Source organism: Notechis scutatus, chromosome 11 (genome assembly GCF_049901735.1).
Source record: "Notechis scutatus isolate UNSWTSFEM ecotype Mainland chromosome 11, rNotScu1.2, whole genome shotgun sequence".
Taxonomy (NCBI): Eukaryota; Metazoa; Chordata; class Lepidosauria; order Squamata; family Elapidae; genus Notechis; species Notechis scutatus.
Window position 1 is genome coordinate 9,761,811 of NC_142019.1, and position 24,921 is coordinate 9,786,731.

At 39.5% G+C, this 24,921-nt stretch overlaps 1 protein-coding gene across 1 annotated transcript in view; it reads right to left on the reverse strand.

Moving 5' to 3' along the window:
- Window positions 1–13,673, reverse strand: part of ACAN (aggrecan) — a 70,636-nt gene extending 56,963 nt beyond the window's left edge. The window contains exon 1 of the mRNA XM_087972770.1: window positions 13,315–13,673. The gene's annotated coding sequence lies outside the window, so the exon portion shown is untranslated. The remainder of the gene's footprint in view (window positions 1–13,314) is intronic.
- Between the last annotated feature and the right edge of the window lie 11,248 nt (window positions 13,674–24,921).

The window sequence follows — 24,921 nt, forward strand, 5'->3', positions numbered from 1 at the left end:
TGATCTTCCACCTGTTCCTTCTTAGACCATGGCAAGGTTCCCACAATGTATTGAACCCCTAGCAATCTGGTCCCATTGGAACAGAGGTCTCCAACCTTGGCCACTTTAAGCCTGGTGGACTTCAACTCCCAGAATTCCCCAGCCAGCTTCATTAAGACTTCAATTCTCTATGCCTGCTTACTCTCTTGTCATCCCTTCCTCTGCAATCTCTCCACTCTAGGGAGTAGGAGGGGAAAATAACAACCAGCAGGCATGGTTAAATGGGGAATTCTGGGAGTCGAAGTCCACCAGGCTTAAAGTGGCCAAGGTTGGAGACCCTTGCATTGGAACATAACCTGGTGTTCCATGTGAAAATAGCTAGCCTGTGACAATCTCATGAGATACCTCTTGAATTTCTTTTATGTCCAACAGCATGTAATCTAAAGACACAATCCATCCATTTGTTCAGAGGAAATCTCCATGAGGCTCAGTCTCAAATTTGTATGTGCATGTGCAGTTGCTGTGAATAGTTTTTTTTTAAAGCTGGATGATCCCCATTATAGAGTTTTTTTTTTTTTAAAAAAAGGCCCCATCTATTCCATGGCTCAACAAAAAAGCTTCTATACGCTTGCACTGTAAGTCTATTGAGGGAAGATGGGCAGAAACAGCTGCTCACACCCGTTCCCCTTGTATACACAGATGGATGGAGACTGGAGTAGTTGTAGTTATGCAAACATAGGGCGAACTGTTCTGCTCCCCTCCAAGGAGAACAGGGAGTTTTTCAAAAGCAAATGCTATGATTTCTGCCGTTGCATCTTGTTTGGGTTAATTTAATATGTAGCCACTTGCTCTGTTTCTCACTCCACCTCAACAGCCATCCCAGCCACCCTGCCACCCTTCTCTCTTGCCCTCTTCAGAAAAAGAGTGGAACTTTTTTAATAAGAATTTTTTAAGCAGGGGTCTTCAAACTTGACAGCTTTAAGACTTGTGGACTGCAACTCCCAGAATTCCTCCTCCAGTCATGTTAGCTCGGGAATTCTGGAAGTTGAAGTCCACAAGTCTTAAAATGGCCAAGTTGGAAGACCCTTGTTTTAAAGGTCTTTCATGCTCCGCAGCAGGCAAAAGCCAGCAGTGTATGGACTGTGAGATGAACACAATTTTTGTTGCTGTTGCAGAGACACTGGCTATGGAATGGCAAACACATGGGATCCTTGGTGCTCTCTGAGCTTGCTTGTTCCCTTGCAGATGTTTCATTACCCAACTAGGTAACAGCATCAACGCTAGTTAAGCAGTGTAGTTTGCTCTCAGTTTATATTCCAGTGATATGCCCTGCCAGTGCTAGCGGGGTTGGTCTTAGAGGTTCTTTGGTTGTGCTGATGACTGCTGGCTTCTTTTGACTGGGATATTGTTTACTTGACTGTTGGTCTGATGTTAGTCTTGGAATTAAGCTATCCTGATCTGGGTGGTTATTGCTGGTGGAGAGGTGCTTGGATCTTTTGTTCTCCTTTTAGCTGGTTGATTGTCTCTTTTGCATTGTCTGTAGATGTTGTTAATGTCTGTGTATATCATCATCATCATCATTATCATCATCATCATCATCATCATCATCATTTTAGCCACTTTCTGTCTGCTGCAGGATGAAGGTCTCTTCTGCATCTTTCTAACCCATACGGTCCTGAGCTTTTTTTTTTTTTTGCCAATTTCACCCGCAATACTTGCTGATGTGGTCGATCCATCTATCTTGTGTTGTAATGCCAAGCATGTATCTTTCCATGGCTCTTTGTGACACTCGTAGCCTTTGGATTGATTGTGAGGTTAGTGTCAACTCATAAAACATTTCTATGCCGATTTTATAGTTGCCAACAGAAAGTGAGGGAGGGGGGAAGGAGTGTGAAAGAGCAGTGTAGCAGTTTGGAATTGAAAGTGCATTCCATTCATATTTTTCCAGAGATTGTAACTAGGCGACTGAAGTTTCTGCTGTGCAAAAATCTAATTGGAGAACATGATTGATGACTCTTGGCTATGGACGTGTTTCTTTGGGGAATATGAATTATGATACACCCAGAGGAGTGGGGGAAAAACAGGTTCAAGAGTGACAGTGAATTATGTGTCTCAGAGTTTGCTACATCCAGGTCATGCTGACATGTTAACTCCCAATAAATCCTTTGTAGTTTTGGAAGTTTGGTGCAAGGCTCATGATTTAATTGGGGTAACTGCTGGAATCCTGACAGCTAGTGTCCATGTTTCTCTGGCATATGTTAGAGCAGGTAGCAGACACTGATTGAAAACCTTTCTCTTCAAGCATACGGGGAGATTTTGCTTAAAAATTATGCTTAGCTTGCCAAATGTTTGCCAACCACATTTAACACGCTGTTCTACTTCCTTTATTGTATCGTCTTCCATTGAGATCTATTGGCCAAGGTGTATGTACTGATCTATTATGACTAGTTCTTCTCAAGATATAAAATCTTTCTTTCTTTAGTGAATTTATCAAATATAACCTGGCTCTTTTTCAGGCTTATTTTTGAGCCAAATGGTTTTCCTGCTTTGTACAGCTCTTGTATGTGTCTTTGTAGCTCTTCTGGATCTTGTGACATGAGAACAACACTATCTGCAAATCTTAAGTGATTTAAATAGGTGCCATTGATTTCTACTCCATCTTTTACCCAGTCTAGTTTGTGAAATAATTCTTCAAGGCAGGCTGAGAAAAGGATAGGTGATATTGTATCACCTTGAAGTATACCTCATTCTATGTTGATTGCCACTTTAAGATCGTTAAGGCAAATTGTCGCCATTATTTTTTATGTATCTATTGATGGCTAATTTGTCAGCAAGCCAGGCTTCTAGAAATTCCTTGTGGTTTTTGGAATTGACTTGATCTAGGATGGTTACATTTTCCCAATTGAAGCTATGGTTAAGTCTGTTTATATGTTGTGAAATAGAATAGAATAGAATTCTTTATTGGCCAAATGTGATTGGACACACAAGGAATTTGTCTTGGTGCAAATGCCTTCAGTGTACATAAAAGAAAAGATACATTCATCAAGAATCAAGAATCATAAGATACAACACTTAATAACAGTCATAGGGTACAATATGCAATCAAATCATACTAGGAAACAGTAAATATAAATCGTAAGGATACAAGCGACAAAGTTACAGTCATACAGTCACAAGTGGGAGGGGATGGGTGATAAGGATTGATGAGAAGATTAATAGTGCAGACTTTATAAATAGTTGGACAGTGTTGAGGGAATTATTTGTTTAGCAGAGTAATGGCGTTTGGGGGAAAACTGTCCTTGTGTCTAGCTGTTCTGGTGTGCAGGGCTCTATAGCATCATTTTGAGGGAAGGAGTTGAAACAGTTTGTGTCAGGGATGTGAGGGGTCTGTAGATATTTTCACAGCCTTCTTTTTGACTTGTGCAGTATACAGGTCCTCAATGGAAGGCAGGTTGGTAGTAACTTTTTTCTGCAATCCTAATTAGTCTCTGAAGTCTGTGTCTGTCTTGTTGGGTTGCAGAACCAAAATTAAAGAGATTTCATTGTGTCCTGGCCTGATGGGCAACATGGCAGCTGGCTTTTTCAGGGCAATGGAAATTGTAGTGGAGGCCTTTGAGGAGATGACCAAATTATGGGAAGGGGAAACTTTGCAACAGCAAAGAAAAAGTAGAAGCAACAGCAGCAGCAGACAGATAGTAGTATTGGAAATGTCTTATTTAAAACCGATGAACCTGCCTGTCGGTCTCTAAAATGAAATGAAGACGCCGAAGACTCTGGGAGAGTTGACTCCAGCTGCATACCAATGTGCCTCCTTGTGAAAAATAAAGGCAGGGCTGTGCCAATATTATTTTTGTTTTAAGCCAAGCACCAAGGAAACTTATACAGGGCTCCCCACATAAAGTGAGCAAATAATGGAGGCTGGGATAGATGCAAATCACCTTGTTGCATTTGTCTGGCTGTATTTGAATTTCTACTGGATTGGGAAGAAATGAGCATGGGATAGGAATCAAGAAGGCTGGACTAATAACAATCCCATTTTATAATTACTGACTATAAATCGGGGAGAAGGAACTGGGAATTGAATGATGTTTCTATAAAAGTCCACGGATGGTGTTACATAAAATCAAACATAAAAGTGCATCCTGTTGTTTTTGGCCCCTGTTTTCTGCTCCTGGCATAGCATTGTCTCAGCTTTGTGTGTGAGAATTGCAGAAGTGATGGACCATTCCGATCTTGAAAAGTTTGCTTAAGTGAGCAGGTCTTGAATAATAACCTCAGCAAGTGTCTACCCCTATTGTGCCCATGAACATTTGCATTGTTGTAGAGCAGAATTATTGTGTCTGAAATGGGCCAGATTTCTCGGGACTGGCAGTACTGGAAAGTTAGGAATCCATTAGAAAAGCCAGTCGGAACTCCCAGGAGCTCGGTGGAAGCAACATGCTAAATTCTAAATCTGGATGAACAAAATATGACTCGCAGAAAATGGGATAGCTCAATGATAAAAAAAAAAAGGCATGATGGCCTAGAACATCCAATATGTTAATGATCAATTAATATAGCATGCTGGATGAACTAGGCCATCGTGCCCATTTCCATAATGCATTGATGAGTCGGTTCAATTTTATGCCAAAATCCAACCATTGTAAGAGTAGGTTGCTGGTTATAATGGTGTAACATGCAGTAATGTAAATGGGTGTTAAAGATTTATCCCTTTTGTTTGAGTCATATTGATATAGAGTTTCCTGATTGGGCAGAGGGTTGGCCCAGAAGACCTCCAAGGTCCCTTCCAACTCTATTATTCTATCCCCGTGATGGCAAACCTGTGGCACGCAGAGCCATTTGTGCTGGCATGCGAGCCGCAGGCAAACTTACCTCACTGCACATGTGCGCGCCTCACAGCTGATTTTCGGCTGGTTTGAGGCCTTTTTTGGGCCTCCCAGGCTTGAGGAAAGCCTCTGCAGCCTGAAAAATAGGCCCGTTTCATCATTTCCTGTATTTCCAGAAATACTGGCCTATTTTTCAGGCTGCAGAGGCTTTCCTCAAGCCTGGGATGCCGAAAAAGGCCTCAAACCAGCCGAAAATCATCTTGGAGGCACAGTGCAGGTAAGGGGGCGGGGGATTGCGTGCGCATGCACAGGGGTGTGTGTGGGGGGGTGCACACATTGCCTTCTGGGTGCTGGCACGCAAGTGCACCTGTGCAAGTGCGCGCACAATTTTTGGCACAAGAGCCCAAAAAGGTTAGCCACCACTGTTCTATCCTTTTATATTCATCCATTGTAAAGGTGGCCGAGATGACGGCACTTAGAGCAATAGCACTTAAATTTATATACCGCTTCATAGTGCTTTTCAGCAGAGTTGCTCAACCTTTCTGACTTTGTGGACTGGTGGTGGGGGAAGAGAGGGGATGGGTCTGCATGAGTGGCAGGCAAGAACACTGGTCCACACAACTTTATTTACATGAGTGGTGTGCACATGCTTGCCTGCTGCTCATGCAAATGTGGCATATGTGCACACGCTCGCCCTCTGTTCACACAAGTTGGGGGTGCACACCTTCACGCTTGTCCACTGCTTTGGGTGGCCCGGCTCTGAACAGTTCATGGCCCAAGAGTGGGACATGGCCTGGGGGTTGGGGAATCCCTGCTTTGCAGCACTGTCTGAGCAGTTTACAGTGTCAGCATGTTGCCCCCAAACAACCTGGTCTTCATTTTACCGACCTCAGAAGGATGGAAGGCTGAATCAACCTTGAGCTGGTCAGGATTGAATACTGCATTCTATCCACTGCGCCATCATGGCTCTTGGTGGATGTTACATCTTGCAGGATTGTGAAATGTTTTTAAACATTTGGTTTTGTTTTTTGTTTTTTAAAAAAGATTATTGTGGTAGGAGGGAATGCTTTACCTGCTATTTTACCTGTTCTCATTTTTCGAGACATATAATTGAAGAGCAATTCTAGAGCAATTCTGTCTTTATTTTTGTATGGTTAGATAGGAAAGACCTTGAGAGTCTGGGCAAAGAGCTGCTGTTAAGGGAACAGTCAGATAAGAGACAACGTAGCCTGCAATTGTATAGTGGGTGGAAACAGTTTCTCAGGCTGTAAAGGAGACAGGGATGAGGTAGTTTTAGACTTGCAAGGTTGAGGTTGGCCTTGCAGGGTAAACCAGATAAGGAACACCAAGCAGATGAGTTAATTCTATAGTACTTAATTGGGGGAAAACTGCTGGTCTTTCATATCAAATAAAACCAACTTATCTATGACAAGTGGGAGAAAGCTTTGTTGCTTTCCCTGCCTGCTCAAAGTTAATATGCAAGGGCAACATAAGGGTAGAAGAGAAATGTATGAGAGAGACATGCATATGAACAAAGGGAGTCACAGGTTCATGCATGTCAACCCAATCCTGTGCTCACATATGATGCAACTTGCAGGGACTTGCAGAATGCAAAATATATATATATAGTTATTATGTAGGTGAACCTCATGAGTGGATCTAAATGAGATAAAGCCCCAGAAGAAGATCATAAATTCTTTTTGGAACCCTGATGAAGGCGGAGCCAGAACAAGATGATGGTGGAGCAAATGAAAATGGGAGAATCTGATAGGTGGGGCAGGAAGCTACCAGAGAAGCCATTCATATTTCTTTTTCTAGATGTGTAGAAAGAGGACTTCAACAGGTGCAACCTGTCATTTAATTTTCTAGAGAAATAAAGAGCTGGGAGCTTGCCAGGTTGGCTTATTCTTGCTCTATTGGCACAGCTGATGCAAAGTCTGAGGACTGTGTGATTTCTTCTTAAATCAGAGCTTTCCATTCCTTTAAAGCAGGACTGGGCAAGTCAATTATTTCCAGCCAAGGAGTTGTATACTTAGCGGGATTGAAATGTATTTTTCTAAGCCTTTGATGGGAGTGAGGGTCCAATTGTGTGGTCTTTTTGCTCTAGGCCAGATTGAGAGTCAGCAGGCAAGCAAGTGAACAAAAATCACTAGAAAGGGCAGCTTTAATAGGTCATTTGGCTGCTGAGGTTTGCATGTCTGATCTAGGAGCATTCTGGGGAAGATGCAAATGAATCTGGGATCCTCACTTTAAAGCAAGGGTTGCAGATTAATCCAAGACCATATGAAGCTGTCCTAAGATGACACTGTATTTTTTTTTACTGGAATACTTTTCGCTGTTTCATTTTAGAAATGACAATGGAAGAAAGTCTTCCGCGCTAAACACACTCCCTTGGAGCCCTGCCAGAATGAACAGAGCATATCAGCATTTCACCTGTCTCAGTGACACTGAAAAGACAACAACTACAGACCCTTCAACATTTCAGTGTCATTTCATTAGCAGCACATTGTCACTATCCACCAGCCAGAGTGTGACCCTAGCTATGAAGGAGTTACCTATCATTAACTTGTAGCCATGAGAAATGAATACCGAAAGCTAGTTAGGCAGTCATTGCACACAACCTGGCCAAAAAAGAAAAAAGAAAAACCCAAACAAACCCTACATCAAAAAAAGCTTGTAAATCTGCACATGTTTAGAATTAATGATTTAAAAAACAGAATAATAAGAGTTGGAAGGGACTTTGTAGGTCATCTAGTCCCAACCCCTCACCCAAGCAGGAGATCCTATACCATTTCTGACCGATGGCAGTCCAGTCTCTTCTTGAAAGCCTCCAGTGATGAAGCTCCCACAACTTCCGAAGGCAACTTCTGTTCCATTGGTTGATTACTTTCACTGTCAGAAAATTCCTCCTTATTTCTAGGTTGAATCTCTCCTTGATCAGTTTCCATCCATTGTTCCTTGTCTGGCCTACAGGTGCTTTGGAAAATAGCTTGACCCCTTCCTCTCTGTGGTAGCCCCTCAAGTATTGGAAGATGCTATCATGTCACTCCTAGTCCTTCTCTTCCTTAGACCAGGCATGCCCAGTTCCTGTAACTGTTCTTATAGAATAGATTAGATAGATAGATGATAGATAGATAGATAGATAGATAGATAGATAGATAGATAGATAGATAGATAGATAAAAAGATATAGATATAGATAGATAAAAAGATATAGATATAGATATAGACAGATACAGATATAGATAGATAGATAGATAGATAGATAGATAGATAGATAGATAGATAGATAGATAAAAATATATATAGATAGATAAAAAGATATAGATATAGATAGCTACAGCTACAGCTACAGCTATAGATAGATAGATAGATAGATAGATAGATAGATAGATAGATAGATAGATAGATAGATAGATAGATAGATACACAATAATAGATTTAGATGGGTCCTTGTAGGTCATCTACTCTCATCTCCCCATCCAAGCAGGAGACTCTATACCATTTCTGACAGATGGCAATCCAGTCTGTTCTTGAAAGCCTCCAGTGATGAAGCCCCCACAGCTTCTGAAGGCAACTTCTGTTCCATGGGTTGATTGTCCTCACTGTCAGAAAGTTTATCCTTATTTTGAGGTTGAATCTTGTTCAGTTTCCATCCATTATTCCTTGTCTGGCCTTCCGCCTTCCCCCATCTTCCAATACTTTTCATCAGTATTGATAAAAGTACTGGTTTATTGCCTTTTATTCAGTGCCTACCTCCCCAAAGACAAAATGCTTCCTTTTCTAATCTCTTAGGAAGCTTTAAAGTTAAATGGACTAACTAAACAGGCCTTTAGATCAAGGCAGCATGATGCAACCTTTAGGAGGTTGGATTTGAAAAATCTACCCTCAGCCATCAAAGCTGAGGTTAATTTTGAATCAGTCATTTCAGCCCAACCTGTTTCACAAAGTTGTTGCTAGCACTATATGAATTGCTTTGAAGTAAAGGTGTAAATTCAAAACAGACCATTTCTGCTGCTGTTTTGGGTTGAGAATACTTTGATTTGAGACCAGGTAATCACCTGTCATGCTGGAACAGAAAAGAATGGCCTCTTCCAATATCAGAAATTGGAATGGGATGCAAGACATTATGATGTTAAAAGGCTTTGTAAATTTTTAATAGGTGCAGAGAAAAAAAATGGTGGAAGATCCCTAAAGGATAAGCAGGAGATAAGGCTAACAGATGGAGTTTTATTTAAAACTGAGAGGCACAACTTGAGATGAAGGACATACTGAGCTTGAGTGGAATACTAATAAGAGAAGTCAAATTGGGACAAAAAAGGTTAATTCATTTAAACATCAATTCATTAAAAATGACAAAATCAACTGACCAACTCTGGATGACTTTAAGCCTGGAAGCTAAGCAGGGCTGTACCTGGTCAATCTTTGGAGGAGAGAAGGCCAGGGCAAACTATTTCTGTAATTTTTTGCCTCGTAAATGGCATGGATGGATCCAGGCTTAAAGTCATTAGATTCAAAAGCATTTCTTTGCTTTCATGTATGATGTAGTGATTAAGGTACAGTCTAGAAAGCAGGAAATTGTGAGTTCTAGTCTCACCACAGGCACAAAGCCATCTGGTGAATTTGGGCCAGCCAACTTTCTCTCAACCCTAGGAAGGAAGCAATGGCAAACCACTTCTGAAAAACCTCACCAAGAAAACTGCAAGGACTTGTCCAATCAGTTGCCAGGAGCCAACACACACACACAGACACACAGACACACAGACACACACACAGAGAGAGAGAGAGAGAGAGAGAGAGAGAGAGAGAGAAATGTTTAACAGCAATCTAAGCAATTCCCACCTCCCATCCCTTGCAATTTTAAATATCCCAATACAGCAGCAACTTTTAGAAGTGTGTTAGATTATACACCCCTGTGTCTGGTCCAACCCCCTGACCAATCAGGAGACCCTACACCATTTCTGACAGATGGTAGTCTAGTCTCTTCTTGAAAGCTTCCAGTGATGAAGCTCCCACAACATCTGAATGCAACTTCTGTTCCATTGATTGATTGCTCTCACTGTCAGAAAATTTCTCCTTATTTCCAGGTTGAATCTCTCCTTAATCAGTTTCCATCCATTATTCCTTGTCTGGCCTACAGGTGCTTTGGAAAATAGCTTGACCCCTTCCTCTCTGTGGCAGCCCCTCAAATATTGGAACAGTACTGTCATATCTCCTCTGGTCCTTCTCTTCACTAGATTAGCCAAGCCCAGTTCCTGCAACTGTTCATTGTATATTTTAGCCTCCAGTCCCCTCATCCTCTTGGTTGCTGTTCTCTGCATTTTTTCTAGAGTCTCAACATTTTTTTTTATGATATGAGGAACCATCTCTATGGCTGTCATTTGAGACTTGCTCTGTGTGAGAACTGTGATAGTCTTTTCATGAGAAGGATGCCCATTTTCAATATCTATTGAACCAAAATGTGATTATGCTATAGGTATAAACCTTTGTTGTGATTGTTTTATTTATATAATCTACTGACTTCTATGAAAGTGTGTGCACCGTGAGTGGTTTGGGCTACTTCTAAAAAGTTTGTCAAACTTTTTCTGACACTGGCAGCATGTCTCATCTTGAAACTACTATGGTCGAGAGGTGGGGGGAACTGATTTATTCCCGGAGAAAAGCAATCTCCTTTAACCATAGGGAAAAAAATGATTGCATGTATTTTGGGTCTTACCCATTAGCAATAAAAAAAAGAGTTTAAAGAACACACGAAGAACTAGGCTAATAGAATAAAGGAACATAATCCATGCATGTTCCCTGTTCTTTCTTTTTTTCCCTTTTTTTTTTAAAAAAAAAAATGTATGTGGTCACATTTTTCTCTTTGGGCAAAGCATAGTTCTAATTGGTTAAGGCTAAAGTTTAAGGGTTTGGCACCAGGCAGAAAATACAAGCATTCAGGATTAATGAAGGGTTTGAAAAAGCCGATTCCTTGAAGAAATGACACAGTCTCTTTTAAAATGAAACCACATTGAAAAAAAAAAAGAGTTCTGTGCATTCATTCAAAAAGAAAGTAGGTCTTTAGCCATTTTAAGCTGATGTGTTGGATTTTTTTTTAAAAAAAATCCCTCGTCACTCTAGACCTTGTAAGAAGTCACCAGGGACATAGGATTAACGTTTTACAGCGAGAAACTTTTTTTTAAAAGAAAAGCAGGATCTAAGGCCGCTGTTCTCCCCCAGCTCTTAATGCTTTCATTCATCATCATTTGTATGTGTTTTTTTTTTTACATTTGCCAAATATCCCATCTTTCCAGACAGCTTTACAGGCCGAAGTAAAGATTAAGGAACAACATTCTGAGAACAAACTGCCAAATATTACGGGTTTGTACCTTAACGGATAATAGAACTCTTGGTTTGCAGATGTAGATCTATAATTTCACAATTTTTTTAATGTCGAGCTTTAGTCTCTGAGTAATGAATAACCAAGAAAAATGGAATAATGACCAAGCACTTTGATACTGAACTGGGAAGATTATTTAGACATAGAATAACAGAGTTGGAAGGGACCTTGGAGGTCTTCTAGTCCAACCCCCTCTACTCAGGCAGGAAGCCCTATATACCATTTCTGACAAATGGTTATCCAATCTCTTCTTAAAATCTTCCAGTGTTGGAGCATTTACAACTTCCGGAGGCAAGTTGTTCCACTGAAATCCTCATTTGTTAATAATGGCTTCATACATTGCTGCCTATATTCACACAAATTCCTTGACCTAATTGGTGGATGAACCCATCTTTTAGGTTCTCACAACATAGTAAACCATAAACGAAAAAGATGGGTTGAACTTGTGGAACAAATCAAAACAAAAGCACATAGAAAACCCAAAATTAACGTTACTAAACCTTAATATGATATCCTAGTTCAGCTCCACAGTTTCTGCTTGACCTGAATAAGCTTGTTATGCCAAGGGAATCTTCATTTCTTAGTCTAACATACCTTATAGGGTTGTTGTAATAAAAAGAAAAGGGGAAAAATCTATTTGGGCATTTGTGATCCTTTAAGACAAAAAGGATGAGGGAGTTGTGTAGTTAATAAGCTTAGTAATGACATAACATTAGTGCTACTTTGACCGCTTAGCTCATGAATAATGCAAGTAGCTATCATACTGACTAAGCCTCTCTTTTTTTGAAATGCCTATGTGCCTGCATCCTAATTGCATATTTGCAAACTTGTTAACTTCTTTACTCCAATAAACACTTATCTTCTCTCGAGATCGCATTCCAAAGCATCCGTTGCATTTAGCCACATTCCTCCCTCCATCTCTGCTTTTCCAACTTGCAGACATACATTGCGCTAAGTCGTAATGTTTGATGGACTGTGAACTGCTATAGTTACTGCTGTAGTTTGTAAACTAGGGTTTTATGCATTGTGTGAAGCCGGTGAATTTGTGATTCAGTAAACTGCAGTTAAAGCAATCAGTGCTTAGTGTGATCCTAGTCTTAAGGTAGATTATTTGGGAAAGGACCCATTTATTGTCTGTAGGCCAGACAAGGAATAATGGATGGAAACTGAACAAGGAGAGATTTAACCTGGAAATAAGGAGAAACTTTCTGACAGTGAGAACAATCAACCCATGGAACAGAAGTTGCCCTCAGAAGTTGTGGGAGCACCATCACTTGAGACTTTCAAGAAGAGATTGGACTGCCATTTGTCAGAAATGATGTAGGGTCTCCCCCTTGGGTGGCGGGGGGGTTGGACTAGATGACCTACAAGGTCCCTTCCAACTCTGATTATCTGTTAAATCTGTTAATGGTGCTTCTGTAAGTTGGCTACATGCCAAGCAGATTAACAGAGCAGGAGAAATGGTGATATAATAATAATGAGAATCTGCAATAACCAACGTAACTTCCTAGTGCATTGGTCCTAGAGCTGGATCAAATCAGTTTGCTGCTAAAGAACCCCCTTCCTCAATACTCTCTTATCTCAATTTAATGGGAGTTCACTTCTAACCCCTCCCTCATAAAACAATATCATTGAATTATCTATTTCTTTCTGTCTACAGATCCATTCCCACTACCCCCAAAACAAAATCAAGGAAAGAAGTTGTGTGTAAGTTTTGTTCCTTAACTTGGTTGCCTGGCAATGATAAGCATCCATCTACCCAACCATCCATCATGAACAAACTTTTTCTGTTGCGGCAGCCAAGTGCTCATGGATGCCACTTAATTGAAACAATTGGCAAAGAGAATAATTCCCACCCCCCCTTCAATGTAGGCTTTAAAAGACATTCTGCATGTTTATATGGAGAAGGATAAGGTTTCCTCTGCTTAATCCAACATCCTTTTTTTAAAAAAGTGGAACAATTTTACTAGGGAAGCATCAACATAGCCTGAAGACATTCACCCCTGCTGTATGATCCCAATGCTGTCTAGCAGAGAGAAATGATGCACCCAACTTCCCTTGATCACTACAAAAACCCTTATCAAGTACACACCTTAAAATGTAAAAGCAGAAAGAACAGGCGGCATCTTACCTTTCACAAATCAGTGCTTTGAGAAGTTAAGTCCCATATGCCCAAATGAAGGCTAGAAGTCTCGTAGTTGTGTCTGAGGGAGTTCAGGAGGACAGGATAACTTCTGACCAGCCCTGTTAAGTCTTCTTCACAGCCTCCAGATGTCCTTGCTTTTTCTCTGGGGTCACCTTGTTCTTGATTTATCCCCCTGCCCCCACCCCTCAAAAAAAACAAAGTTCCTGGTACTGGTGTATCAAATTTTCAGTCGGAAAGGCAGCAAAAACAGCAGCAGGGTTAATATTAGAATGAAAGTCGAAATGAATGAAGAAAGGAGGGAGCGAAGTAACAGTCCAAGTTGAGCTGCAACTGTCTGCAGCAGACGGTTTGTGACTCCTCCTGTTCTTCTTTAGATACCTCTTGCTATAGTTGGTGGATTACTAAGGGGACTGAAACTTTGAGTCAGGTAGGCAAAGATCCAGGAAAAATAAGACATGGGCTAGAGTGGCAGGGGTGGGTGGGGATGGGGGTGGATAGGAGGGAAGGAGGGAGGCAGGAATAGGAGCAAAAGTATGAGCCAAACCTCTTGGAGGAAGGAAGAAACAGGGAAAGGCAGAAAGCTCTTGGGCATAAATGAAGGATTTTGCAAAAAAAAATGTGGGATCCTCTGGAGGGAAAACCAGCCAGATTGTACATCACAAGTGTTTGAAAAGGAAGGTGTGAGCCAAGGAATAAGATTCAGAGGACCACGACTTAATTGAAAAGAGAAAAAAAAGCAGCTACATCTAACCTCAATCTCTGAGCAAGAAGGGATGAGTGAAAAAGAGAGTGTCTGCAATGCAGTCAATATTACTGCAAAGCTGGCTTTTGAAATAAATATTCAGCATCTTACATAGGAGGTGGCTCAGATCAAGCAAGCTAAATACAATCCTGGGTGATATAAACAGAGGTTTAGAATCAAAATCACGTGAAGTATTAGTACAGCTTTATAAAACCTTAGTAAGGCCACACCTGGAATACTGCATCCATTTTGGTCACCATAGTACAAAATGAAGATGTTGAGACTTTGGAAAAAGTTCAGAGAAGAGCAACTAAGATGATTAAAGTTCTGGTGACTAAAACATGAAGAACGGTTGCAGGATTTGGGTTTGGCTAGTCTAGAGAAAAGAAGGACCAGGGGTGACATGATAGCAGTATTCCAGTATTTGAGAGGCTGCCACAAAGAGGGGGGGGGACTTATTTTCCAAAGCACAGAAGGCAGGACAAGAAATAATGGATGGAAACTAATCAAGGAGAGAAACAACCTGGAATTAAAGGCAAAACTTCCTAACAGCGAGGACCGTTAACCAGTGGAATAGCTTGCCTTCAGAAGTTGTGGTTGCTTCATCACTGAAGAAGAGACTGGACATCCACTTGTCTGGAATGGTATAGGGTCTTCTGCTTGAGCAAGGGCTTGGACTAGAAGACCTCCAAGGTTCCTTCCAGCTCTATTCTGATTGATTAAACTAAAGGAAAGTTAGCAGAATTTCAGATCTTTTGGTTGGCTTCAGAGACTGCTGATGTGGATGAGTGGCATCACTTCTAAGGAACAATTTCTCCCCAAAAAGAATGCCATGTCGTATCTGATTAGGTATCCAGTAATGTGCACATACAAAAGCATGCAAGCATAGAAATAATGGTACATCTGAACACAATTACAATATATCTCCTTAAACTAGGGATATCTGTGACTTTGTAACCTGTGCAGTGGCTGTGCATTTAGCAGCTGGTTTTAATGCTGATGGCAGTTTTGATTCTTTGATCTTTTTATGGCCTCTTCTTTTAAGAATTTTAGAATAGGGGTCTTCAAACTTGACAGCTTAAAAACTTGTGGATTCCCATAATTCCTCCTCCAGTCATGTTAGCTCAGGAATTCTGGGAGTTGAAGTCCACAAGTCTTAAACTTGCCAAGTTTGAAGACCCTTGCTTTAGAACTTTGAGTCTGGATCATACTAAAGGCCTGACTACTCTAACATCTTGTTACACATGCACACACATACACCTGCACGCATGCACACACAGAGTGGCCAAGAAGGTTATAAGCATTGACAGGAAGATAGCAGTCTTCACTTCTGCTCTCTCTAAGATGTTATTTAAGGGATGCTATTTGTGATTCAAAAATTGTATGCAAGCAACAAAACAAGTATATCCATGCTTGTGTGAGACACCTTCAGTTTTAAAACCTTCTGAACTGATAGCCAATGCAATCTTAGAATACTATGCTTTAATTATTATGTTATGGTATTGGATCAATGCTTAGATTAGATCCAATAAAGATAGTTCAGAGTGTGTATGGTGAGGGGAGACAGAACACTTAATGTAAATATCCTTCTTCAATTCTTTAAAGTAATGGGACATTGCAATGGTCATAGTTATCACTAGTTCAGTGCTGTCTTAAATTTGAATAGTTTCTGGACAATTGCTAGTCATTAAATGAGGATCATCTGTGAGAAAAGGGAAGAGAAGAGAAGAAGGAAGGAAGGAAGGAAAGAGGAAAGAAAAGAAGAGAAGGGAAGGAAAGGGAAGGAAAGGGGAGAGGAGAAGAGAAGAAGGAAAGAAGGAAGGAGAAGAGAAGAGAAGAGAAGAGAAGAGAAGAGAAGAGAAGAGAAGAGAGAAGAGATGAGTTCTGGATATTGGTTCCATGTCAGGGCCATCCATAGGAGCAACAATTATTTAACATGGCATCTGCAGCTGTCTGAAATCCTGCCTGTTTTTACAGTATGTGTATCAAGCGTGTTAAAAGAGGTGTGGCTCTGTACATTTGCAGCCATCATCTTGACTTCTCTTTTTTATTCCATGGCAGGCAATCCTGCCTACCCATCATTTGCTTCAGCTCACCTGTCCCATCACCCCAACAGTCACCCCTTAAGTAATTCTCTCTCAACAGAAATATGGTAAGCAAATATATCCTTCTATCTATAAGAGGAAATCATCCGATAAGACCCCAAACCATAAAATAATTAGAAAATGCGTTCTGAAACAGGATGAGAATGAAGGTTGAAAGAATCCAGAATCCTGTTTCACAAGGAAATAAAAATCATTTGGAAAAGTCTAATAGATTCATAACAACTCCTTGTAACATTTATGGAATTTTCCATGTCAGTTTTCCAAAGTGATGTCAACTTGGGTAGTTTATATAAAAAAAAAACTTTAGGAAGAGTGACAGTGTCTTTAAATGATTCTTAGTTCTGAAGCTTATCTGGAATTTTACAGGAGTTGAGCTTCATTTTTTTTTTTTTTTGAACTGTTAAAACTAACACCGAGATGTTGATGATGCAATGACAACAGAGGGAGAACATTTATCTTCTTTTATAAGCAGCGAAGTTTAGAGAAACCTTTTGATTTTTTGGGTGGATGAATTCCAGAGATGTGAATTGTGGAGGGAAGAGGAGGCAGTTATTCTAAAGACTGCTGTGCAGGCTCTCTATGGATGACAACTAGATGCTTAGCTCTGCTTGGTTCAGGGTCAATAGGCTTCCTAAATATTAGAGTCCCTTGGGCAGGAATGGGCAGGAATGAGCAACTTGACACCCATTTCCCTATTTCTGCAGGCTCCAAGACCCTCCAGCATGGTGCCATTGAAAATTAGCTCTCAGCAGCACAATTTTGGTCTTGTTTTCATTCAATCAAAAATTGTATAGCTGTTTTGTTTCATTTTCCTCTCCCTGAAATGGAAAAAAAAAGCAGGGGGATAGTTTATTCTATCTATTCTGACAACATCCTGATGTCACCACCAATAGTTTTTGATGCTCACTCATGATAGACCTCATCCTCATCTTCATTATTTGTAGTGCACCGAAGAAAAAGAATGGCCCAGGGAAAACCTCCATGCATCATTCATAGGTAAGCATTCATGTAAAGATCCAAGACCAGTAATCAACTGATCAATTTTTTATTACTGTCACAGACCAGCAAATAAAAGCATTAAAACCATAATGATACAAAAAATAAAAATAAGAGACAGAATAATATATTGCAATTGGTGGTGGATTAACAGTGGGCAGTTAAAGTTTGCCTAATTTTGCACACAGCACAGCAGAATAGCAGAATCAGGGGTGACACAGTGGCTCACCAGTTATGACACTGGGCTTGTTGGCTAGAAAGCTGACAGTACAGGTTCGAGACTCTGAGCACCACATGATGGGGTGAGCTCCTCTCAACCTAGCAGTTTGAAAACATGCAAATGCAAGTAGATAAATAGGAACCACTTTGGTGGGAAGGTAACAATGCTCCATGACATCATGCTGGCCACGTGACCATGGAAATGTCTTCGGACAGTGCTAGCTCATTGGCCTTGAAGCGGAGATGAGCACCTCCCACTATAGTCACCAATGACTGGCAGAGTAACATCTGCAGGGATTGTTTTTTACTTTTCCCTATCGCAGAATTTGGCCACATTCAGAGGAACTACTTCATACCGATCTGATCACAGTAATTGCATGTAAAAAAAATATCAGTATTTTCCAGATATTTTATTAGGTAAGGTGTTATAAATGGAGTCTGTGAGTCCGTAGAGAAGACCAGCAGGGGTTTTGGTCCAATTTGATTGGATTCTTCTCAACTTCTTGGGTTACATGTGCTGAAGTCAAAATTGAAATCTCCATGTCATGACACTTACAACAGATTTATGTTCATATCTGGGACAGATGGATCCTTCTTCGTTAGCCACAGGTGGGTTGGGCCTTCAGGTTGTTAACACCACTTTGTTGTTAGCCAAAAGTTTCTGGGACAATGTGTCTATTTAACCTGCAGTGGCTGGCTGTAAAAGAGACTCCTTCTCATGGCAGGCGGTGTAGACTGGGGCACTTTACATAGCTAGGTATAAACAGCTACAAGCTTTCTTACCCCCTCCTCTGTACCCTCCCTCTCCCAAATATTGTGGCTTATTCATCCACTGGCAAAAAATAGCAGCAGACATGCCCAAAAAGGACAGGACTGCCTTACAAAGTGAGCTCTATTTAAAAGCTATCCCAACCCAGCTATCTTTATAACCCCTTCTGTATCTTTCCAGTTACTCATCAAACCAGCCAGAAAAAGGATGCATTAAGCCAACAAGGCTAAGAAACTAAGTTAAAAATCAGGAAATCCCCTGTTCCAACTAGACTTTTTCTGGGAATGCATTGGAAGGCTATAAGGGAGCCTTTCCCAGCCTTCCGCTTAAGTGGATAGCATCAATCATGACAGGGATTTCTTGATTTACAACCATTTGTTGTAAATTCAAAATTACAATGGAATAGAAAAAAATGACTTACAGCCAGCACAGCATCCCCATGGTTATGGCTTCAAAATTTGGGTGCTTTGGAACTACCATGTAGAGTAGAATAGAATAGGAGAGGAGAGGAGTGGAGAGAAGAGAAAGGAACAGGAACAGGAACAGGAACAGGAACAGGAACAGGAACAAGAACAAGAATAGAATAGAATAGAATAGAATAGAATAGAATAGAATAGAATAGAATAGAAGGGACCTTAGAGTTCTTCTAGTCCAACCCCCCTGCTTAGGCAGAAAACCCTATATCATTTCAGACAAATGGTTGTTCAAGCTCTTCTTTAAAAAATTCAGTATTGGAGCATTCACAACTTCTGGGGACAACTTATCCCACTGATTAATTGTTCTGACTGTCAGAAATTTCTTCTTAGTTCTAGGTTGCTTCTGTCCTTGATTAATTTCCATCCTTGCTTTTTGTCCTGCCCTCAGTTGCAAATGTATTCCTATTGCAAGATGCTAAAGAAAGAGGGGTTTGGGTTTACTGGATTTGAAACTGTATTTCAATGCTTGTTATTTGGCCTGGCTAAAAGAGTGGGTGAACTTCTAGAATAAGAGGCTACTAGATTTAGAAGGTCATGAACTAAGGTTTGGATGGCATGGTTATTTATGGTATGGCAAAGTTAAAGTAAATGTTGATTTTAACAACCATTTTGTTTGACGTGCCATTCTAAATGTTTGGAATAAATATAAAATAAGGTTTTCTACAAAGATGCCTGTTTGGGTGTCTCCCCAGGAAGTCTTTTTCAGAAAAGAAATGGTGGCAAAGCCAGACAGGTGGACTTATGATAAAATAATATCTTTTAATTTTGGCGATCCCACCCTCAAGTCCAAGGAAGAGTTAGAATCAGAAGGTCATGTCTGCCACTGGTTTATATGCTGTATTTACAATTGAAATAAATATTTAAATTAGATAAAAAGTGTTATGGCTTTGACTTCATTAAAATGAATTGGAAAGCCTAATGCATGGTACTGATGAACATATTTTTGCTAAGGTCTTTTCCAAAAGTTTTCTTCTCCTATCCACCTCCAAAAATGTTCTTATTCATATAATACTTTGGATGTTTTTGTAAAAAAATCTTAGTTATTGCAAAGATATGGGTAGTGTTCTTTTTCTCCATCACACAACTCTCCATTATTTCAATGTAGCAGTAGCAATAGCTCTTAGATTTAAATACTGCTTCATAGTGCTTTACTGCCCTCTCTAAGTGGTTTATAAAGTCAGCATATTGCCCCCAACAATCTGGGTCCTCATTTTATCAACCCCACAAGGATGAAAATCTGAGTCAACTTTGATCCAATCAGGATCGAACTGCTGGCAGTGGGCACAATTAGCCTGCAGTACTGCATTCTAACCACTGTGCCACCCATGGCTTCTAATCACTGCAACACCGCATAATCCACTAGCTGAATACATAGCCCCAAGGAAGAAGAGGTAAATCTTTATATCTCTCTGAATAAAATCTTAATGAAGGAAAAAAAGTATTCTGTGCAGGATGCTGACTCAGCCTCCTAAAACTCTGAAGGCAAGAATTCTACTTCTAAGCAAATTCCCTCCTGGGGAAGGCAGAAATAAATTGATCTCCATTCCAATCCACCACAATAATTAAACAAAGGCTACAACATTTTCTTTGGCAAATTCAACTTGGAGAGTTTGAAAATGCTACACAAATGTTAAATCTCAACTATAATTCTAACCCTGGAGCTATTACTGGATAGTATTGACGTTTTCATTAGGTATCCCTATTATTTGACTCAGGAAACGCTTGTGTCTTTTTATTAAACAAAAAGTTCTCTCAGGAAGTAGAGCAACCTACACACTACAGTAAAAACCAGCTGCACAATCAGTGATAGCACATTCAGATTCCAAATAAATAAATGTCAGAAATTCTTGATTTGATCCATTTCATTTAAAGGAAGTAACCTCAGAGGAGGTTACTAGTCATAGGTTACTAAAGAAAGCTTGCTTAATCTTATTTTTGTTTGCTTGGCTCAGTGCAGTTATCTCTCTGCTTCCTTCCTAGGTAGCCCAAGCTTTTTAATCTTTCATCTTTGTAAATGCATCTGGAAGCCTTATCTGATAAATGCTTGAGTTGCCAGCTTAACCACTGGCTTCATTCATACAACACATTCCACCTGATTTGTTGGATTTACCCATTTTCTAGATTTGCACAATACATTGAGTCTTAAAAGAATCATATAGGTTGAGCTCAAACAATGCCCTAAGCCACAGGAAAGCTAAGCAGAGATAAACTCTCTAAGGTTAATGTCTCTCAATTATGCCATGTAATACAGCCAACGTTTCAGAAATGAGAACAAGGAGGTAAAATTTTATATAAAATGCATAATGTTTGCCAACTTGCAATCTTAGAAATAAAGATGAAGCTACAGGCTACATTATTTACATCATTAATTCCCTTCCAGGATAATGTATATAATGTATATAAAATCTTTTGAATTTTGCTTTATTCAAAAGTTTTCTTCTACTCCCTCCTCCTCTTCCTTCCTTCCTTCCTTCCTTTTCTTCTTCTTATGCCAAGGGAGATACTCCCTTGAAGGGGGATGGATTCTCCTATCCCCAGGGGTGGGATTCAAATTTTTTAACAACTGGTTCTGTGGGCGTGGCTTAGTTGGTGGGTGTGGCTTGGTAGTCATGTTATTGGCTGGGCATGGGCAATATCACTCACATCGAGGCATGCATCTCTTTGCCTGGCATCTCATGACTGTGGGGATGCTGCAACAGTTGTAAGTGTGAAAAATGGTCATAAGTCACTTTTTTCAGTGCCATTGTAACTTTGAATGGTCACTCCACACAAGCAAAGTACCAGCAAAGGAGGGGAAAAAAACTCCAGAGAAGTTCCTGAGACAGGAAGTCTAGTTCTGCCGAGAATGTAATAAGGGTTAACGGAGAGACAGTTTCTGTAAGCAACACCAGAATGTTTCCTTCCTGCCTTCCTTACAGGATTAGGCCAGTCATTTCTTCTAACAACCGGTTCTCCGAACTGCTTAGAATGTTAACAACCGGTTCTAGAGAATAGGTGTGAACTGTAGAATCCCACCCCTGCCTATCCCACTCCAAAAAGATTTTTATTCATGAAGTGCTAGTATTTTGCTTTCTCTTGATGCTTTCATTTCCTCTAATGTCTGGGATGGGACAGGTAAGTACCAAAGAAGATACCTTGGATGGAAAAGGTTCACGTGCATTACTTTACCTAGTTTAAATGCTTCCATTTCACCCCAGCTCCAACTTCACCATTCTTTTCTAGTTGTCCATCCCTTGCATTTTTAACTTCTCTGCTAATCACAGGGCTAAGAATGTAGCACAAATAAAAAACTGAAGGTGCTAATATGGACAAACAAATGAAAGCTGAATGCATTGTATATCCCTTCCGATGTTCGATGAAACTGGGCAATGGAAGAATGTTGTGACTATAGTATGGGTGAATACAGAATGTTGATTTTTCTGCCAGAATTTTGTGAGTTCAGCTCTTTACAAATAAAGACTCTGTTGATCTTGTAGATGGATAGAGGGAATACCTCAGGTGACTGACGGTTGCTATGCTATGGGTTCCCATGAAAGTTTCATGGTTTCTCACGAAATGTTTCTCTACTCTGCAGAGGTAAAAGCTGGAGGAGGCTTGAAACACAAACCAGTGTTCCCATTATTCAGATGTTCCCATATTACCCTGTTCACTTTTTAAAAAAAACATGTTTCATTAATACATTTTCCCTTTATATCATTTTTAAAAATTCCATATCAATCTGAACAGCGGGTTGTCTGCATATTAAGTAGAAATATAATATTAATCAACATGTCATTGCAGTAATCATAATAAACATGTCAGTAATAATAGCAAAACAATCATACAATTAGTTTATTCATCTTACAAAATCCTCAATACAAAGGTTTTTATTATCCTTTAGATCTTATTAATTTCTAATCTCTGATTCTATTAACCATTGATGAAACAAGTCCCATGTCAATAAATATTCTGTTTCTTCCTTGTCTTTTATTTTAAGTGTTAATCTATCCATCTCAGCACATTCTATTATTTTTTTAAATAACATTTTCATTCACTCTTAAACAGCATTTGCACAACATGCTGAATAGAATAGAATAGAATTCTTTATTGGCCGAGTGTGATTGGACACACAACGGATTTGTCTCCATTGCATAAGCTCTCAGTGGACATACAAGCAACAAGAGATATTCATCATAAATCATAAGATACAACAATCAGTGATAGTCATAGATTACTAAATAAGCAATCAACACAAATCATACTAGGATACTAAATAAAACAATATAAATTGTAAGATACAAGCAACAAAGTTATAGTCATAAGAAGATAAGGAACAGGTAATAGGAAAGATGAGAAGGATAATAGTAATGCAGCCCTACTAGGTGGTTTGACAGTGTTGTGGGAATTAGTTGTTTAGCAGAGTGATGGCATGGGGGAAAACTGTCCTTGTGTCCAGTTGTTCTGGTGTGCAGTGCCCTATAATGTCATTTTGAGGGTAGAAATTGAAACAATTTATATCCAGGATGTGAGGGGTCTGTAGATATTTTCACAGCCCTCTTTCTGGCTCATGCATTATACAGATCCTCAATGAAAGGCAGGTTGGTAGCAATTTCCCCCCCTCCCCCCGTAATTCTAATTATCCTTTGATGTCTGTATCTGTCTTGTTTGGTTGCAATGCCAAACCAGACAATTGTAGAGGTGCAAATGACAGATTCAATCATTCCTTTGTAAAACTGTACCTCAACAAGAGACTGCTTTTCCATATTGTTTAAATATTATAAAAGTTAGTGCTAGTTTTTAACTTTGAATCAAAATCAAACCAATGTATTGTGCAAAGTTGTTAACCCTGTGTCGGAGTTGGGTTGGTGGTATTGCAGGGCAATCTACAAGTTTAGATATTTGTTTCTTTGCCATCTTTCCTTCAGAAGTTCAAAGTAACATATACTATATTAAGGCTACATATTTGGGTTGCAAAAATGTGATCAACCCAATGCTTGAATGTATGTTCCCCCATTCTCTTGCTTGGGAAGTTACTTTGTTCCAAATATTTAATTTTGGGGGAGGATTTCCCCCCCTTCCTCTTTGAGGGAGTTTCTTTCAATTCAATATTCCTTGTTTAAGGCAGAAACATTGAGGTTCACTTTTTTATTATTTACAAATGAAAAAAGGGTGGGCCAAAGAATCAAGGCCAGATCTATACAGTTTCTTTTAATTTATAAACAATTAAACAATTAGTCAATTAAGGGAGAGCTCAAGCAGAGAAAAAGGCGTAATTTCTAAACAGACACAAATGTGTAACAAATATCAATTTTTTTAAAAAAAAATGGCTACAAAGACATTTGCTTGGACTCTTTTATAGTTTTCACATGTTTGAATTTAAAAGCAGAATTCAGACTTTGCTTTTTGAAGTTGAATAAACCTTCCTTATATTTATTTGCTTATCTCAATAATTTGTATGCTTCCTAGGAAATGTCTATAGCTGACTCACAACAGTTTTTTAAAACTCTTTTTTCATGTTGCTTTTATTCCTTTACATATGAACCTAATATAAGCCTAATCATGATTTTTTAAAAATCTGAGTTGATTTGGTGGTATGAAATGTACAGAGAAAAAGAGAGGACCCACTTGTTAGAGATTCTATTTTAAAATAAATGGCAAGGTAAACATTTTCCACCTAATATTTGTTTACTCCACAACAGTCCCTGCTTTTAAAGCCATATTTTTTGATCAAAGGGTTTAATCCCAGAGTAAATCGGAATTGAAATTCAGGGAAAATATTGCAGGTTCCTCTATTCAAAACCAAGATGAACTGAGGACAAAGAACTGAACATGGAATTAGCAAGTAAGTTGATGGGTGAACTTTGATTTAAGAATCCACTTGTTGATTTGTTTGTTTCCAAATAAAGATCCTGTTCAAAATCTCTGCAAACCTCATGCAGTTATTTCTGTTTTTCTGACATGCTATTTGGGAACACTAATGATGTAAGTAATGGGATATACCCTCCCTTCTCTCCAGAACCACAGTTTTCTTTAATATATTTAAATATTGAAAAAATAGATACATTGGAAACAAGAAAAAAGAAAGGAGGGGAAGGAAATACCTTTCATCAGTCTGGGGTTATTTATGTTTATCGGGACTGGACTTCTAAACTGTTTTTCCAGACTTAGAAGACTTAGAATAACTTTATTGTCACTTTGAATGAAAAGTAATCGGCATACATTAAAATGAAATCTTGTTGCATACAGCTCTCAAAGGGTCTCCACCTCTCTCCACTTCCACCTCTACATAAACATAACATAACAAAC